The 17,519-nt window shown below is 39.4% G+C and overlaps 1 long non-coding RNA gene across 1 annotated transcript; it reads left to right on the top strand.

Annotated features, from left to right (window-relative positions):
• The first annotated feature begins 4,297 nt into the window (after positions 1 to 4,297).
• On the top strand, positions 4,298 to 13,645 carry LOC118148838 (uncharacterized). The gene is made up of 3 exons (XR_008477333.2): positions 4,298 to 4,447; positions 8,016 to 8,105; positions 11,047 to 13,645. It is a non-coding gene; the product is annotated as an uncharacterized LOC118148838 (long non-coding RNA).
• The last annotated feature ends 3,874 nt before the right edge of the window (positions 13,646 to 17,519 follow it).

The following is a 17,519-nucleotide window of genomic DNA, read 5'->3' as shown; positions in this document are numbered from 1 at the left end:
CCTGAGGACAATTTTCCACACACCTACTATCGCATCCCCAACCAATCAGCAGTACCCATTCCCCTCTCCCCCTGTTTACCAAACTATTCTTGAAAAGCCCTAGCCTCTGAATTTTTGGGGAGATTGATTTGAGTAATAACTCAGATTGTGAGCTTCACCCTGCCTTCCTAATGCACAGGCGGGCCCTTAGCTTCAATTACTCCACACTGCTTTGTTCCTCTCACTGCACGTGTTGGGGTACAGAAATTTCCATGTGGACATGTCCGGGCAAGTCACCTGTGTAGCCTTTCTTATCTATGTCTGTGGGCATGTCTTAGGGAAGTCCCTCTGTGCAAGTCCTCTTATCTGTACCTGCTGTTTTGCTTTTTTGTTTGAAAGGATTCAACTCACCCTAACTGCCTGCGTGACCCATTTTCTTTTCTTTCCCAGAGTGATTGTTTTAACAATGCATGTGTTTCTGCAAATTAACCACTATTTTGAATACTTGATGTAGAAAAAAGTTTGATTGCACTCCAAGTGTCTTCAAATTATTACCAAAAATTTCAATGTTTCATTTGTGAATGGAAAAAAAAGGAAGAACTGGTAAATCTTTTAAATGTAGTTTTAACTATTTTCAATTTTTGAATTTATAAAGTTTGAAATTCAAATATTTATGATAGTTATTTCTAAAATTTTAAATGGCTATAAAATATCTGGTATAAAAATTGATTTTAAACCTATCACCCATTTGTGAGAATAAAGTTTCTCATCAATGTATAAAATTTCTCTTCAACTGTCTAGAGTTTGAAGAGCTTGTCATTAAAAACTTGAACAGGAATTGCTTATGCTTATTTTATGGATAAAAGCTGATGTAAAATTTATGTGCATAGAATCAAGCTTGTTTCTTTTAAAAGATTGGAAAATACCTTATTTGTGTGTTTTATACAAATTCAAAATTTAGTTACTTTCCTAGTACTTGGGTTTTTATTTATCATATGTTAGAAAAATAAGGTAATAGTTTTTTCAGCAAGGCATGGATAAATTCACCCAAATCCCCTCCAGATTACCCCCATGTGCAGTAAAAATGTTATCAGATTTTGTGTTTTTTTATGAAAATGGGTAAGAAACATTGACAAAGAACAGTCTACTCCCTTTACAGAGCTTAAGAAGGGAGACTAAGTAAATCAAGCATCAAGAATTATAGCACCATCCGGACAAGTATATTGGAGCCTGAGCTGACCAGAACTAATAGTAAACTTCTCAGTTACACGATAGGACGCTGCAAGATTTAAGAAGCAACCTTGCATGTAGCCACTACTAACAGGAAAAATACAGATGATGCCTTGGCAGCATTAATGGGAAGAGCTGGACAGACAGGCCTGTAGCAGTCCCTCTGGTTCCCCATAAACTTGGAGTGGTGAGCAAGAGATGTAGGAATTCCCATTTGTGCCAGGGAGGGGGCATAGAGTTATTAACTGTGATGGGGTCTGATTAAGGCCTGGAGGGAGAAATATAGAGATTACTATGGGTGGGGCCCTCTGGACTGGGAACAATTGACTGGGACCTGAGGTGGATGTTCTCACATCACCCCTAACACAGTCAGGCATGGCTGGTTACACCTCAGGGTCAGACAATCCAGCCATTCTGTGGCAAGAACCAATTGCCAGCGGAGGCCATGATGGTCTGAGGGCCCCTTCCTGCTGCTGCCAGGAGGGCACAGTAAATCCCTGTAACATATACAGTGGCTGTCATGGTGGAGTTGGAAGAGAGGGGGCAAAATGAGAAAGATCGAACATTTGGCAAAGGGTCTGATTCATCCAAAAGAGATCATGCAAACTAGGCATGATAAGAGGTTAACTTTGAATACACTATTTAAACTTCATCATCTAAACTGACTCTTTAAAAGAGAGGAGATTAAAATATCACTAATTGCAACTCTAAATTACCCATGCTACTTAGCTAGGTGGGAGTTTGATGAGGAAAATTGGGTCAGTCTTACAGACAGAAGAAACGAAGCTTTCTGGTCACATCAGAATGCAATGAGAAAAAATGAGTGTCTGTCGTTCACCAGCGAAGAGGTTCGGGCTTCATTTCATAGGCAATGGGGCGCCTTTAAACCTTTGTTGCTGTTAGCAGCTTCGGATGCATTACAGACCAGGAATATACCTTCCTTTCCCTCTTTGCTCATCTGAGAGTCCCAAGTCTTCCAGAAAGGACACACACTGCTCCTGGAACAAGAACCCCCGCTCCACTTCCTGGACTCCTTTTAATGGAAATTACAAGGTTTCTTGTTAGGGAATAGTTGGGAGATTTCTTTAAGCCCTAAAATAATCTGGCCTAACGAATATGCTCCTTTGAGTTTTAATTTCAGTTCATACTATCTGTCTTCTTTTCCTAAATCCTAAAATATATGAAAATACATTAGGTAACAGAATGATGAATCCCCTTACATAAAGTGACTATAACTAGAGATTGTTTTTAAAAAGCTGGCATTGAGACATCACCAAAAGCATCCTCCTAGGTCTGCAGAAGGGATTTTGGAAATGGCATGTGATACATTAATTCTAACTTACTCCTTCCCACATACCACAGAATAATCATTTTTTTAAAGCTGAAGATATTGGATGATTATTTCTAATGTGAAATGTTTTTAAGTCATACAATGTGCATTGTGAAATGTCTATCATATATGTGTCTTGGGCTGGCAATCTTTGGGATGAAGATAAATAAAGATGAAAGCAGAGAAAGAAAGTTTGTGGGAGAGACTGGCCCCTCATTGACTACGTTGGTCTGTCTTGGCCTCTTCCACTGTTGACATTACACTTTGCTTAGAATCTGACTTCTTAACTTTTCTGCCTTCCTCTCTTCTCTTTCTCTCTAGGATGCATCTTAATGCAGGTCCTTTCTCTTGAAACACTCATATTTTGTCCCACAGTCTATGGGAGTCACACAGTAAAAATAATTTGTGATTAAAAAAAATTAAAATTTTACTGTTTGCTTTTACAAAAGGTACAAGCCCAGTTAAGAATTTTAAACCTGAATTATATATATGAAAATGTAAATATTACTCATTAAAATGACAACTTCCGTACCTTTTAATTTTTGGTTTTATGTTATACCACTAATCCAAATACTGTAAGGAATAACTGGTTTACAAAAGGTGACTAAGTTGGGAGTAACAGACACTTACCTTTTAAATAAAGTCAGATCCTTAATATATCACAGGGTCCTAATTTATAAGGTCGTCCTCTTTCAGCAGTCTGCTCATCTCAATTGTCTCCTGGGTTTTTTTAATTTTGAGGACACAACGCTATTGTTTTAGGTATGGTAGCACTGGTGGGAAAATAGGAAAGCATTTCATATTGATGATGCAATGCCTTTCTTTATTCTGACTTTCTTATCTTTGAATAGGAAAGGGGTAATGTGTTCACTATGTAAATTAATTATAAGCCTTTTTTGCTCTGTACGAAGAGGAAACATTAAGGTGTTAGATGGCAATTGTTCTTTGACTCTGGACCTGAGTCTTTGGAGAAATTCTCTTTGGTAAATGCAATTCACTCACATGCAGTGAAAACAGCCATCAAAGCTTTCGTAGAGAGGCTAATAGTACAGAGTAATAACTACTTTGCAAGGGCATTGGGGGAATTATTCAGAGGGGTTCTGCGAAGTGGTTTGGAGAGGAAAAGTGCAATATAAATGCTAAGTAGCCCCATATTTTTCTGGGAAGAGGTGCAGTAAATGTAATCATGGCTCTGCTCACGCTGAGCAGCCTGATGGCCACCTCTACGCTCATATTTAATGTTGATGAAATCACTTACACAACTTTCAGCAGAGCATCTTCTTCCCTCTCACCACCATGTAAATAATTTCCACAAAAGTCAGAGCAATTCCTGCTTATGAAAGCCTTACACAATTCCCAGAATTGTGAAGGAAAAAAAAGGCAGGCATATGGCATTTATAGAGTAGGTACTGAGTTAATATTTGTTTATTTTAGTTTATTTTACCATTGCTTTTTAGGTCCCCTTTACTCGTGTGCTTTTGAATTCTTCTAAGATGATATCAGCGCTAGATGGTGCTATGTTACTATGAAGACTACCAGAGTGGTGGGGTGTGTGTGTGTGTGTGGTGGCGGGGAGTGGGGGTGAGTGGTGAATCTCTAATTTTGTAATTAGCCAACAATGCAGGTAAGCAGAGGTTTAATTTAAGTCATTTTGCCACTCATTATACTTTACAAGAAATTATGATCTTTTTATTTTGGAGGGGGTACAGGGACCTACTGTATTATTTTATCTCAGCATAAGCAAATTCAATTTGCTTTAAGTCTCACTTTGAAGGAGAGAATGCCAAGCTGTCTCCTGCTCTGTTTCACAGTGTGTGACATTGGTAATGAGCTATGACAGCATTCCTCCTGCCGCTAACTGTGTCACGTGAGCCATCGGAAGGTGACTTGAGATGTGGAGAAATGAAGGTGCGTGATTGATTCTCACAATGAGAACATGCTTTCTTGTCTTTCCTTCTCTGAAAAGCTAATGACAATTTTTATTAGAATAAAAGTGTTGGTTTTCTCATAGTCCTTGAAATTCCCATAATGGGCTAAAATGTTCCTTTTCACTCTAAAAACAGTTTGTAATAATTCAAATGGTCAATCATTTTGAAAATAATTGAACAGCTAAGCCTTGAAGTAATGTATGCAAGCAAATTTTAGCAGAAGAGGTCACTGGCTTCCACTGCGAATAGAGTTATCTTAGTGGGGACAGAGAATATTCCTCCCAGCCTCCCAAATTTTATAGGTGTGAGGTGACATGGTGTCTTAGTGTGTTAATGTATGTTTCTATCCGTTACGTGTTGAAAAACCTTCAAAGGTGATTAACTCCTTTACAGAAGCTGACAGGGAGGGAAATGAATCCTTCACCAGGATACAGGCCTCTGAATGGTGGCATTAGTATACTGATATACATACTCATATATGTCTATATCTCTACATAATCATACTTTATTAAGACAGTCTGTGGTTACTCAAAAAGGAAATTGGGAAGGAGAAATTTTAGAAAGGCAGCTGGAGAAGCTACTCAAGAGAATAGAAATAGCTTGATCCAAGAGGACGAAAGAGGCTAATGTATAATCTAACCCTGCAGTTTCCAGACTATGTGCTGGGACATCCCAGGGTGCTACAGGCAACTCACAGGGAGACCCCAGGATATTTTGAGTTTTTGAAGGAAACGGAGCAGCATCTACCAGAAACCATGCAAATAACTTCAGAGTTTCATACTAAATTGCACTGCATTCCTACAGTCCTAGATGATATGGTATTTTTACAAAGCTAGGCTTTTGAAGGTTGATGGGATAAAAAGCAAGTGGTATGCAAAAACAAACATGAAATAGTTGACAAGGATGGCAGTGTCCAGTCTCATTTGAGTGACCGAGAGGCCGTTCAGGGCCTAAGGGCACACATGCCCCATTTGTAAGTAATTGTGTTTATTTAAGACTTAAGTGAAACTTTGTTTTCAGTTTGTATGTGGGGAGTAGGATGATGTTCACTTAGTATCAAAGATAAATCACAGCAATAGAAGTGGTGAACAGCAAGGTGGAGTTATCAGGTAGCTAGACAGAATCACCAATGAGTAAACACTAAATTTTCTACTTCCCCTCGCCTTCCCTGTTCTCAGATTTTTCTCATGGGTAACATCCGTGAAACATGTTTACTTCTATTTGGTCTTGGGAAAGTGGTAGAGAGTTTTGTACTCAATGATTTAAGAAGACTTTGGACAAAAATGTGACTCCATTTATTATGTAGGGTGATATTAACTACATATTAAATAACTATATTTTGCTGGGCACAGTGGCTCCTGCATGTAATACCAGCACCCTGGGAGGCTGAGGATTGATTGAGGCCAGGAGTTTAAGACCAGGGTGGACAACATAGTGAGACCTTATCTCGCTTAAAAAAAAATAGTAACTATATTTTACTAACTTGTCCATGAACTTCCACTGAAATATTGTGTGCATGTTATTATATATTGGTACTCAATATTTTTTAAAAACAAGGTTGGAGACCACCATTTTGGTATTAGAGAGAGAGGGTTCATATTGCTTTCTTGCAACATCTCAGCAAAGTACTTCCACTATCTTGACAAATCTACTAATTATAAAATTGAATTATAAAAATTAAAAATATACTGATTTAAGAAAATTAATCTATTATTTTAACAGTGACTGTATCATTTCTATACTAAGAAATGTTGGATGTTATTAATAAAGACATTAACCTATCAAAAGATATATGGGAGCTATTTAGAGAAAACAAGTAGAAAAAAAAGTCACATTATGAAGTATTATGAAGTAGAACTCATCGGGGAAGAATACTAGACTGTTCTTCTCAGACCCATGAGAATCACAGATCCATGGAAACTGAGGAGTCTCATTTTGCTTTGGCAAAAAAGAACTGTGTGAAACTTTACCCAGGGGTATGAATTTACATTTATAAAAAGCTATAAACATTTCAGTAAAGCCCTATTTTTAATTATTTCACCATTCCATGGGTTTCATTGTACTGTGGGTCAACTGTGCACCCACTGAGAACATATGATTAGGTAGTCACCTAACAGCATACTCAGGATCCAGCCATTCTAATAAGAAGATAAGCTTTTAAAAAGGTTTGATAACTGCCAAATAATGCCATATAGAAATATGCCTGGTTTTTCTCTATGGCCTCATACTTCAAAGCATCACGGTATCGACCTTATCTTTGGTTGTTAAAATACAAAACTGGACATATGTGCACATTGCTTTTATAGGAACATTTATTTTAATATTTTAAGGTTTTACAGGCTTGATGTGGACTTTAGAGGTAAGGATTATTCGAGGCAGAGATTTCCTGTGTCCAGGTGAGGGGAGGTTCAGAAAGGAGGTCAGCAGGGTGTCCCTGAGGGGCAGGAAGATGGCTCTTCCAGGTGTCTGGAACCACAATGGGAAGGCACAGCATCCAGAACAGTTGTATGGCCCAGGGCAGTGTTTCTCAAGTTAAGCCTCCTTCAGCATCGTTGAGAAGCCTTGTTTGAGATTGCTGTTCCCATTCCCAGTTTTTGATTCAGTAGATCTGGCTGTGGGTCTGAAATTTTGCAATTCCAACAAGTTCCCCGATGATACTGATACAGCTGTTCAAAGACCACATTTGAAAAACATTAACCTAGTGGGTGAGTCATCACTTGGCTTGATTAGGAGCTGTTTGCAAAGAGAACAGGAAGCAAGGAAAGCTGGAGGGAACACCTAACACGAGTGTGAAGACCACAGGTCTTGATGTGAAATGTTTTTAAGGAAGCCTATGAACGACACTGACTTTTGGGACGATTGCTCTTCCCTCCCCATGTACACTGGAAAGAAAACAAAAACAAGTACAGTGGTTGCTCCTTAGGAAGGAGTTCTCTTTATGAGTAGGGTCACAGTCTTTGAAGTCAGCTGAGACTTGAATCTGAGTTCCTGCTCTACCTGTCATGGCCAGAGTGAGCCATTTAACCTCTTAAGTCACAATTGCTTCTTAGTGGGCTAATGCCACTGAGTGAGTTCTCAAAAATGACAGTGTCATTATCCTTTTCAATAGGGGAAGTCCCCATTGAGTGTAACTGTAACCCATTCTCCTTCTGCCCAACCTCCAGCAGCCAGGACAGGGGGGACATATAACTCTGGTTTGACCACACAGATGTTCTTTCTGGAGTGAGGGGGCGGAATCAGGGAGGGAGACAAAGATGAAAGGATGGTGGTGGTCACAGCCTATCAGTGTCTATCTGCAGTGGCAGCAGCAGCCAGCAGTGTGGCATTGTGTCTACTGCCAAAATTGCTCAGTGCCTTCCTGTCCTCCGGGACTCTGTCCAAATGTCAACTTCATGTGATCTCTTCCCTGACTATTCTTATTTTAAAGAGCGGTACCTGCCTCCCTCAATGTGTAACTCCCTCTCTCCATCCTTGCTTTAGTTCTCCTTTTAGCATGATCTACTATGCCGGGTATTTTTCCAATTTGATTTGTGTGATTCTCTCATTAGAAGCTGAGTCTCAGGAAGAAGAAAAATTTGTCTTTTCTTCACTGTCATGTGCCAATGCATAGAACGATATCTGGAAAATAATAGTACTAGGTGAGTATTTATTGAATGAATGAACACTGTGAGCTTGTAAATTCTCTAGTAAATTCACTATTTACCCAAAAGAGCCCAAATCTATTTTTTGGTTGTAATTATTGACCCTGGAAATACCTATCATTATGAAGTGTTTTTAGTAGTTTCAGTTACTTTTAAAGTGTTTCCATTCACATATAGGAATTACTTTTAAAATTTCATGTAGGTAAGTTATCAGCTAAGAATGTTCTTTATTAACTGAGATTTTGATGACCTACAAACATGACACAGCTTTATGTCTTTTCTCCAATGTTTTTCTTTTTCTGCAACCAACTATGTACTGTCAAATATTTCCTATCTCAACAATATTTTAGATGAATCACATTGCATTGTGGATGTTTTGGGGCATGAAATTCCAGTCTCACTTAATGTAATCAGTTTGAAATGTCAGTCTCATGTTCAATGGAGAAAGAACTCTTCTCACCAAGCTTGGCCTAGAACCCACAAGACCTGCATTGGCAAGGGAACTGCCTCTGGAGCCTGTCTTGCTACTTTTCTTTTTTTGAATCTTCTTTTTTTTACCTCTAGTGTGCTAGAGTATGGGGGGAAGAATGGGGGAAAGACAAATGCCTGCTACATAAGAAAAGTCCCGTGTTTCTTCCTTGGCTGGCCACATCCTCTGTATGGCAGGCATCTAATGACAGTTCTCTCATTGTCCAGTGGGCAGCCCTCTAGCCACACAACTTAGACCTGGATAATTTCCATGGTGTCCACTTGACTCAGGGAGATACACCTAAGGGTGGGAGGGCAGATTACTATGTTGCTTCCCTTTCTTCAGCCAGCCACCGCCCCACACTTAATTCCCTTCGTCTCTGCCCACATTGGGACAGAAGCAGGTTAACAAACTCACTCACAGATAGAGTCCACCTGGAGAGTGGATGTCAGTCTTCTTGCAGTTACTACTAATTTCTTTGAGCATGTGATACTTGGCTTTGGGATAGGAAAATAGCCCCATCCCTGCAGGGAAGAAGAAAAGCCATAGGATGGTCACCTTGTCAGTGTTTCTTAATGGGAAAGCTAATGGAAATTTGGATAAGATAAGGTTTTGTTGTGCAGGGCTCTCTCTTAAATATCAGGGATATTTAGTGTCCCTGGATCCTGCCCACTAGATGCCAATCGCACCCCCGAGAACGCCTCCTTATGTTTCCAACCTCCACTCAGCCTGAGAACCATTGGTAGGCCAATAACTCAATAACACATTGGAATTCTAGAAGGTCTAATCTATTACTTATGCAGGCTGGTGGGAGTAGTAGGTGATACTGCATAACTGATAAGCTCTACAGAGATATGTCTGGCAGTTCTCTTTAGAATGCGGAGAATCTTAGCACCTATTATCCTCAGCTTTGTGTTTTAGTTGAAATTCTGAGACAAGGGAAAAAGAGTCCTTCAACATCCTATTACAGGCTGAAAGCAACATGTCTCCATATCACAGTGTAAGATTTGTAATGTTTGTGGATTTCTTTATGTAGCTAGTTTCCTTCTGGTACATAGGTTCCAGTCAGCCTTAGTCAGGAAAGCTGCCTATTTCTATCTCCTTCATTAAAGTTCTTGTGGGAGACCCCCAGTCTTCAGAGCAGCATAGCTTTTATTCATCTTATATAAATGCAAATTCTGTCCAAATAATCACAGCTATTTCATGATAGCTGTAGTTCTACAGCATCATAAAAGAAAAATTAATGTTTTGTATTTGGTTGAACCATGAAATCACCATTTTTATAGGTTAAAATGGTTGAATATTGGCAATTTTTTGTAATTCAATCTAAATATGTTAGTGGACTTCACATCTAATTTAAATGCAAGCAAAAAGCTTTAGCATGAAGCAGTATCAATGACTGAAAATGATAAGACATTTATGATAGAGAGACTCAGATTTCCTCCCCATTCACCATGAACCAGTCTGATCTAAACATGGAGGAGAGAAAGGGAGCTAATCTTTCAGGTTTGTATTGTGTTCTGCCATTTATAGAATGTCTTAACATGCAGACTGGAGTGTAGTGGCATGATTTTGGCTCACTGCAGCCTCCACCTCCTGGGTTCAAGTAATTTTCCTGCCTCAGCCTCCTAAGTAGCTGGGATTATAGGCATGTGCCACCACGCCTGGCTAAATTTTTGTATTTTTAGTAGACACAGGGTTTCGTCATGTTGGCAAGGCTGGTCTTGAACCCCTGACCTCAGGTTTTCTGCCCACGTTGGCCTCTCAGTGTGTTGGGAATACAGGTGTGAGCAAGCACACCCAGCCTCATTTGCTCTTTTTGACACCCTAAAACTCATCTCACAGAAGAATATTTCTTCAAGGGGCGCAATTGAAAATGGACAGTTCCCGCACATGTATAAACATCCAGTCTCTTAATGAAATTTTCAGTTTTAGAAAAGCCATTTTGCTAATATTCAGGACAGTTCCTCAAATTTAGTCTCTAGTTAGGCTAAATATTTAAAATGCCCCAATAATTAAGAAGTACCTTGCTGTGATAGTAGCATTATATAAATTATATTTAGTCATTTTGTGGGTTTTGGTTAATGATTTCTACATGTCCTAGAAAGTGTGCTTAGATGAAATGTCTTTCCTGACCATCCCCAGCCCACAGATCAATGGAGATTTAATGTCAGTTTCCTATGAAAGCAGGCTTGAAATGGCGAAGTAAGAGGATATTAATTTTGGAGAGGGGAGTATGGTTCAGGGATATCGTCATACATTTCTTGGACTTTATGACTTTTGGAAAAGGTTATCATAATGGAGTTGAGCTTTTAGCATTGTTTTGCGCACACACACACACACACACACACACACAAGAGAAAGTCTTTTGTGGGTGAGAATAAAAAGGAGAAACAGTTAATGAAAAAAAAAAATCCTCAGACCTCCTATTTGTCAGTATTTACAAACAAGGTCTGTGTTCTTACCTAGGACATGCCAAACCATGGAATTCCATTCAGTGAATTTTTCAAGAAAGGAGGTTCTTTTATAGAGTGAATTTAACCTTTGTGTCTATCCATGTGGATTTGGAGGATATCCTCTACCTAGTGAGTAGCAGGCCTTTTAGTTTGCATGCTATTTAATATGTTCACTATAATTGTTTTAGCTACCTTTTCTTCTCCGAGAGGAAAAAAGTCACAAGAATCTTAATGCTGTGTCCTTTACTGTCCTCTTCCTGGAAGATATCATGATGTCATGTTGATCAGTTTGCTATGAATTCCTTGTTTGCTCTCAGTGGTCATTTTTGCTGACCCTCCTTATTGGCTTCCCCAGAGGAGCACTCCCAAATCTCTGCCTCTCTGCCTTATTCTCACTCTGTCCTAGTCTCTCAGCAGATGACTTGTAAAAGTCCTGGAAAATGTTGGGGGACTAGAGATCAAGGGATGTTGGGCTAATTCCAGCAAGACATTTATGTTTACAACAACTTACAAGAAGCAAAAGCATTACATTCAGTCATATACCCCTTGGGGTACATCTGTCTTTTGAATGTGACATGAGATAATTAATGTGTAAATAATAATTAGAGTGCTTGGCACAGAGAAAGCAGTTAATAACTGTTGGTTTCTATCTATCTTTCTTTAATAACCTTTTGACCAGTAAAGACATTCAGAAAATATTATGTAACTCATTTTCAGCAATTATGATCTAATGAGTTACGATGACCTGATGTCCTTGCTTCCTTTGGTGGCTCAGGTAGTATAGCCAAAATATGAGTGTGAGATGGCGCTAAACCAAAGACAATACCTGCTGTCAAGCCACTTGGATGCAAGCATCTTTTTCAGCTGTGCTCCAACTTGGATTAACTTTTTATAATATAGGCCACATGATCTCATCTTGCTGAAGCTCCCTAGCAACTAGCTAATGTTTGCAGCTTCTGCAAGCTATTGTCTCAGTTTTGCTGCTGCTGTGGTTGCCACTTGCTTATCTGGACTGATTGGTGATCAACACAGTCCCCAGCTCTCTCCTGAATTCCACTAAATAATCATGATAGCCGGCCAGGCACAGTGGCTCACACCTGTAATCCCAGCACTTTGGGAGGCTGAAGGGGGCAGATCACAAGGTCAGGAGTTTGATACCAGCCTGGCCAACATAGTGAAACCCCATCTCTACTAAAAATACAAAAAAATAGCTGGGTGTCATGGTGCATGCCTGTAGTCTCAGCTATTTGGGTGACTGAAGCAGGAGAATCACTTGAACCTGGGATGCAGAGCTTGCAGGAAGCTGAGATCACACCACTGCACTCCAGCCCAGCTGACAGAGCAAGACTCCATCTCAAAAAAAAACGAAACAAAACATGATAACCTCCCTACTTGGTGTAATGTTAATGTGTGTCCAATTGTGCATACTGGGACCATTTTCAGTGAGAAATTTATAGTGGCACTGACTCAGCAAAGACTGATTTTTGTGATAAAATGAACTAATATTTATTTAGTGCTTTGCAGGTTAAAATAACCTCTCATCTATTGTCTCATTTTATCCTTATGTTAGCCCAGTGAAGTAGATCCAGCGAATGTTTTTGTCTGTTTTTTTTATTCATAAGATTAAAGAATATTGTTTGAGAATATTCTTACACTTTAGTTTTTTCCCTCAGGTGAAATGTCCAGCTTTTAAGTGAATTGGTATGGGGTATGGTGGCTAGTTCCAAATGAAATGGCTAAGCTTCACCACTTAGAACACTCAACTTTCAGGTAATACTTTGGAGGTGTAACTGCATGTATTTGGGATGTTGTAATGGTGTGAGTGTTTTATGAATTGATGCTTTGTGCTTTGAATAAGTTTCTTCCGACAAGCTGTCGTGTTGCCCCCCACTTGGAATGATGCAGTTTCTTCATGACTAAGTCACATTAAACGTGCACAGGAATTTTTATTTTATTTTATTTTAGCAATATCAACTGTGATGTTGTTATAATCTTAAAGCAGGAGTGGCAGTTTGTGAACAACAACTTTGGCAAAGGGTCTTGTGAAAAATTGAGAATCATTTATTTATTATTGTTCTTTTAAATCCTCTTAAGTCTCTTCCAAAAAGAGTGGGTGCCCAGTAAATATTTGTTGAATAAGTGAGTGAATGAATTATAGAAGGCAGAATTATAGATTGATGGATACACCACAGTTGAAATGGACAACTGTGCATCCTGTGCATTGACTAAACTGGACCACTGACCAATTCTTGAATGTTTCCAGCACCTTCTTGCCCCATGATTTTGGTCACTCCATTTCTTTCATCTCTAATGTCTTTTCCATTTCTACATATCAAAATTCTACCCATCCATTGGACTAGATCAAATGCCATTTACTCTCCATTTTCCTCCTGAAGGCTTTGTGGCTTTTTCCATTGCCAGAGCTGGAAATGACTATATCTCAAAAAGTTCCCATTGCTCATTGGTGTTTAGTATATGTTCCTTGAAAGCACATACATTATTATTTCCTGGTAAACCATCTACATTGTATCTTTCTCTTTAGAATTAACTTCTCAAAGAACAGACTGTTCTGTATTCATCTTTGTAACACACACACGCATACATATATTTTAGCAGGGTGTTACCTCTGCTAATTTCTCAATCTATTTTGTTGAATTAATTAGGTTTATAGAGATTTAACTATTCTTTCTATATTGTAACACCTATAGTGTTATAAAACTCTTATCCTTCATAAAATTTTTCAGCAAAGATTCTGACAAATAGGGAAAACACGGAGATTTGATTTTCATTGACAATTTAAAGCCTCTGATAGAAAAACAAACAAATAGTAGAATGGACAAGGCCCTGAGAGAACTAAGTTTTTAAAAGACACAGAACAGATAAACTTGTTTTGATTAGTTAGGGATGAACAGAATCACTGTGAGAATCATTGATATTTACTCTAAAAATCTTGTGAGATATATAGCATTTTTCTTCAGAGGAGAGCACGATGTTAATTATTTGAAGTTTTCTGCCTTGGAATTCAGCATGTGGCTCTTCAGTAATCTCTAAATTATTTTGTAACACTGTAAAGTGAAAACAACAATATCACAACAATCTTAGAATTATTATTTCTAGACCCAGTCATAGGACTGTCAATAAGTATTAAGGGCCTGCCTGGGTTGGGTGGAGCCAGTGTGGAATGCCTGATTTCTCCCTTACTCTCATCCCAGGCAGTTGCCAATTTGGGCTGATTATTTATAGATGAATCTGCAGTGTGACAGGCAGGTATCCGAGTGAAGCCTCAGGCAGTGAGGTCCTGAGGAAGTAGTCAAGACCCTGCACATTCCCTAGAGCAATGGGGAAGGAACTGTGGGGCAGCCAGAAGCAGTCTTCCCCTAGATCCCCTTCACTGTTTTTTTTTTTTTTTTTTTGAGACTTCTTGTTACCCAGGCTGGAGTGCAATGGCGTGATCTCGGCTCACTGCAACCTCCGCCTCCTGGGTTCCAGCAATTCTCCTGCCTCAGCCTCCCGAGTAGCTAGGACTACAGGCGCGGACCACCATGCCCAGCTAATTTTTGTATTTTTAGTAGAGACGGGGTTTCACCATGTTGACCAGGATGGTCTCGATCTCTTGACCTTGTGATCCACCCGCCTCGGCCTCCCAAAGTGCTGGGATTATAGGTGTGAACCACCGCGCCCGGCCTGTTATTTTTTCTTTTAACACAAATGTTCCCAGGGGGTTTGCAAAACACGGATTCATTTTAAATGGTGTTATAGTAAATTCCCTAGCGGAAGCGTCCTTTCCTATAGAGACAAGCATTAGAGCCCTCAGAAATCTGGGTTATTGACTTGGAAACCAAATAATTGGGGACGAATGAATGGACCAGAGTAGAGGCTCCACATGAAAGGAATCCCTTCTGACTGCATCTTTCATGCTGGGGGGCATTAGGATGAGAACAGACGCAGCCCATGGGTTTGGGTTGCCAGGTAACCAGGGTACCCGCAGATTTCCATTTTTACTTTATTTTCGATTCAGGAAAGCCTTGTTTCATACAGAGAAAGGAAAGAACACCACCCCCCCACCCTTATTTATGTCTAACTAATCACATTCACCTGTTGGTGGCTAAAATGTTTCAAAGAATGCAGTTGTTTTTAAACATTTAAGCTGTTAGAAAATCAACAGGACACATCAGGATGAAAACCAGAGGGTGGTAACATAAAGAGCAGTCGTGTTCCTGCTTGGTATTCAGGCTGTCAGTGGAAAAACCCCGTGCGACCTCACCCTGGGGGTTTCTCAGTTGGCCTGAGCGCATGAATCTTGCTTAAACAATTCAAGCTTTTCTGCCTCCTTGCTGTGAGTTTCCTTGCCCCTAGAAAACACTCACGACTTACTGGGGAGACTCACCCCAGTTGCTTGCTTTTGTTTCTTTAAAAGCTTATTGGTAACCCATTCTTTTCTAATAAAAAAATCAGCCTTTTATGTGTAATTTAGCAATGCAATAATACCAAACAGAACATTCTCCACCCCACCCCTCTCAAGGAATATGGAGTTAAGCAGTTTTCTTCCCGTTTGATAGAAAAGCCGCCAAATTGAAGAGCATCTGAAATTCAATGGAACAAAGGCTAAATAAGCCTAGAGCCCAGCATGTGGTTAGAAATGAGCTGTTTGGATAATGTTTATGTCTCTGGAACATATAGCTGGGTGTGTAAGTGTGAATGTGTGTGTACAGTTGGGGTTTTGTTGTGTGTATGGCATGTAATTATCCATCTGGATCCTGGACAGGAAGCTTGCCAAAATGATGTGCCCTTTAGTGAGGCAATCGGTTTGAGGCTGAGCTATTTAAGGCTTATCAATACAACACTAATATGTTTCTTCTAAGGCAGGCAAAAGTCTAGGAAGACTTACAGGGAAGTTTCTGCAGTTCTGGGTGTTGAATATGAGTGAAGCTGGAGAGACAGATCTTCAATCTACAGTCTTTTGACACTGCCTGACTGGGACGTTTTTGTCTTTAAAATCTGTCATTTTTCCAAGCTCTGACGGATGAAGGCCAAAGCAAAATGAGCTTGGTCTGGCTGACAACTGTCATTAGCACTTTGGATAATTAACCCCTGACAGATCAATGAGATGATTTTCCATCAGAAAAACTTGAACATTTAAAAGATTGAACTAAAATGAGCAGTGTACAGTAGTGTAGTGGAATTCTTAAAGTTGCTAATAATCCATAAAAGTAATCTTGGTTGAATGAGTAAAGCCTGCTAGCGGGCTCGTAACCCTAGTGCTTGCATGTGTTCAAATGCCTTTAGTTCTCGAGTCTCCAATGTTAGAGATGCTGTTTGGGTTGGTTATAAATTACTCAAGGGAAACCAACAGTGCATATTCATGGTCTCAAATTGCAGTGCATTATGAAATGTTATTTCTCCCCTAACATTTCTATACAGTTGAAATCTGGGCAGGATAAGCATCAAGGTTAACACAGAAGGGAAAAAGATGCCACAAAAAAGCAAAAAATGTTATGAAATGGTATTTGGGCAGGGCTTGCTGCATTCCACAGTCTTCTAGGAGAAGGAGATGAAAAGAAAATAATTGTGGTTATTTTTATATGTTTATGTATATTTGCATACATATACATATTTGTTTGCCACCACAAATATGAATATGTAAGCACATGTACAAACCTCATTTTTAGCGTGAAGGAATACCACTACATTCTCCTCTCATTCTCTTTCATAGTTTGGATGCCACTGAAACTAGGCAACTGGAGTCACCCCATTTGGTCCTACTGCAGGAATGTTTGTCTGTGGAATAGTCAGGAAGGGTAGGTTATGTACTTTTCCATATATAGCATATCCTCAATAAAGGTATGATTTTTCTGAATTATAAGGGGGAAGGGAGGGATGGGGAGAACAGAATCAGAAGAGCCAAAGCATAAGCTACTCTTTTGATAATAAGTGAAAATATTGGCCCACAGGGAGTGAAAATGCTGGACCCAGGATTTGCAGATCCAGAGACTAAAACATGACTTTATTTATTTGTTTATTTATTTTTTATTCTTATTTTTTTATTGCATTTTAGGTTTTGGGGTACATGTGCAGAGCATGCAATACAGTTGCATAGGTACACACATGGCAGGTGAAAACCCCTTCACCCACATTTGGCGTTTCTCCCCAGGCTATCCCTCCCCACCTCCCCCTAAAACATGACTTTAAATCAGACTGACCACATCTGTCCATTTTGATGGTGAAGACCCCTTGGGAAAGACTTTTTGATATATGAACAGGCATTAGTCTTCTGACATTTCTCCAACATCCTGTAGTCATCTCGATGGCCACACCTCACTTTTCTCTACTGCCTGCTACTCCTTTTCCTAAGAGCAGAAAAGGTGAATAATTTTCATGCCGAGGTGAGTTCAACTCAAAGTCTCTCCCCTCTTTTTGATCTCAAATCAGCAGGGAAATGGTTTTATTTAGAGTAATTATTAAAATAATTATTCATAATTCTTCAGA

This window comes from Callithrix jacchus, chromosome 2 (genome assembly GCF_049354715.1).
Source record: "Callithrix jacchus isolate 240 chromosome 2, calJac240_pri, whole genome shotgun sequence".
Classification (NCBI taxonomy): domain Eukaryota; kingdom Metazoa; phylum Chordata; class Mammalia; order Primates; family Cebidae; genus Callithrix; species Callithrix jacchus.
Note: the sequence above shows the minus strand (reverse complement) of the source record. Positions and strands in the feature narration are given on the sequence as shown.